Source organism: Arachis stenosperma, chromosome 9, assembly GCF_014773155.1.
Source record: "Arachis stenosperma cultivar V10309 chromosome 9, arast.V10309.gnm1.PFL2, whole genome shotgun sequence".
Classification (NCBI taxonomy): domain Eukaryota; kingdom Viridiplantae; phylum Streptophyta; class Magnoliopsida; order Fabales; family Fabaceae; genus Arachis; species Arachis stenosperma.
The window spans coordinates 124,140,441-124,142,570 of NC_080385.1; the positions used below are offsets into that span (position 1 = coordinate 124,140,441).

The 2,130-nt window shown below is 36.3% G+C and overlaps 1 non-coding gene across 1 annotated transcript; it reads right to left on the reverse strand.

Annotated features, from left to right (window-relative positions):
- Window positions 1-1,487: 1,487 nt before the first annotated feature.
- LOC130952086 (small nucleolar RNA R71) lies at window positions 1,488-1,595 on the reverse strand. Its single transcript, XR_009074267.1, has one exon. It is a non-coding gene; the product is annotated as a small nucleolar RNA R71 (small nucleolar RNA).
- Window positions 1,596-2,130: the final 535 nt, after the last annotated feature.

The window sequence follows — 2,130 nt, forward strand, 5'->3', positions numbered from 1 at the left end:
AAAAATATTTTTAATTTGTGTCTTATCAAGTCAATAATACAGAGAATTGAAGATTCAGAACATACTGCAGAGGAATTATACAGAAAAAGCTGGGCATTCAAAAATGCCCAGTGAAGAAGACAGACTGGCGTTTAAACGCCAGCCAGGGTGCCTGGCTGGGCGTTTAACGCCCAAAAGGGTAGTAGTTTGGGCGTTAAACGCCAGAATGTGCACCATTCTGGGCGTTTAACGCCAGGATGGCAAAGGGGGAAGATTTTGTTTTAAAAATCAATTTTTTTCAAGTTTTCAAAGTTTTTCAAAATCAAATCTTTTTCAAATCATATCTTTTCAATCAAATGTTTTCAAAATTAATTTCTTTCCTCTTTCAAAGATACTTACTAACAATTAATGATTTGATTGAACATTTTTTGCCTTTTCTGTTGAGGAAGGTTTTATGTTTGAATCATATCTTTTCTTGTTAGGCAAGTCATTAATTTTTAAAATCATATCTTTTAAAATTGTTTTCAAATCATATCTTTTAAAATTGTTTTCAAATCATATCTTCTCAATCACATCTTTTTAAAACCATAACTTTTCAATCAAATCTCTTTAATGACATCTTTTTCAAAATAGTTTTCAATCAAATCTTTTTAATTTCTAATTTCAAATCTTTTTCAAAAATCACTTGATTTCTTTTCCACTCTTATTTTCGAAAATCAATTAAGTGTTTTTCAAAATGTTTTCAAAATCTTTTACTTAATTTTCAAAAATTACTTCCCTTCTTCTCACATCCTTCTGTTTTTGGACTAACTCTATTCCTTAATGCAAAATTCGAACTCCATCTTCTTTGATAAGTTCGAATTTTCTACTTCTGTCTTCTACTTTTATTTTCCTCTGACACCTCAAGGAATCTCTATACTGTGACATAGAGGATTCCATATTTTTCTTGTTCTCTTCTCATTCATATGAGCAGGAACAAAGACAAAGGCATTCTTGTTGAAGCTGACCCTGAACCTGAAAGGACCTTGAAGCGAAAGCTAAGAGAAGCTAAGGCACAACTCTTTATTGAGGACCTGACAGAATTCTTCAAAGAAGAAGAACCTATGGCAGCCGAAAACAACAACAATGCCAACAATGCAAGGAAGGTGCTGGGTGACTTTACTGCACCTACTCCCAATTTCTATGGGAGAAGCATCTCTATCCCTGCCATTGGAGCAAACAACTTTGAGCTTAAGCCTCAATTAGTTTCTCTAATGCAACAGAATTGCAAGTTCCATGGACTTCCAATGGAAGATCCTCATCAGTTTTTAGCTGAATTCTTGCAAATCTGTGACACAGTCAAGACTAATGGGGTTGACCCTGAGGTCTATAGACTGATGCTATTCCCTTTTGCTGTAAGAGACAGAGCTAGAATATGGTTGGACTCTCAACCTAAAGAAAGCCTGGACTCTTGGGAAAAGCTAGTCAATGCCTTCTTGGCAAAGTTCTTTCCACCTCAAAGATGGAGCAAGCTTAGAGTGGAAGTCCAAACTTTCAGACAGAAGGATGGAGAATCCCTCTATGAAGCTTGGGAAAGATACAAACAACTAATCAGAAAATGTCCTTCTGACATGCTTTCTGAATGGAGCATCATAGGTATTTTCTATGATGGTCTCTCTGAACTATCCAAGATGTCTTTGGATAGCTCTGCTGGAGGATCTCTTCACTTGAAGAAGATGCCTACAGAGGCTCAAGAGCTCATTGAAATGGTTGCAAATAACCAATTCATGTACACTTCTGAAAGGAATCCTGTGAACAATGGGACAAGTCAGAAGAAAGGAGTTCTTGAGATTGATGCTCTGAATGCCATATTGGCTCAGAACAAGATATTGACTCAACAAGTCAATTTGATTTCTCAAAGTCTGTCTGGAATGCAAAATGCACCAAGCAGTACTAAGGAGGCTTCATCTGAGAAAGAAGCTTATGATCCTGAGAACCCTTCAATGGAAGAGGTGAATTACCTAGGAGAACCCTATGGTAATACCTATAATTTTTCATGGAGAAATCACCCAAATCTCTCATGGAAGAATCAAGAGAGACCTCAACAAGGTTTCAATAATAATGGTGGAAGAAACAGGTTTAGCAATGGCAAACCTTTTCCATCATCTTCTC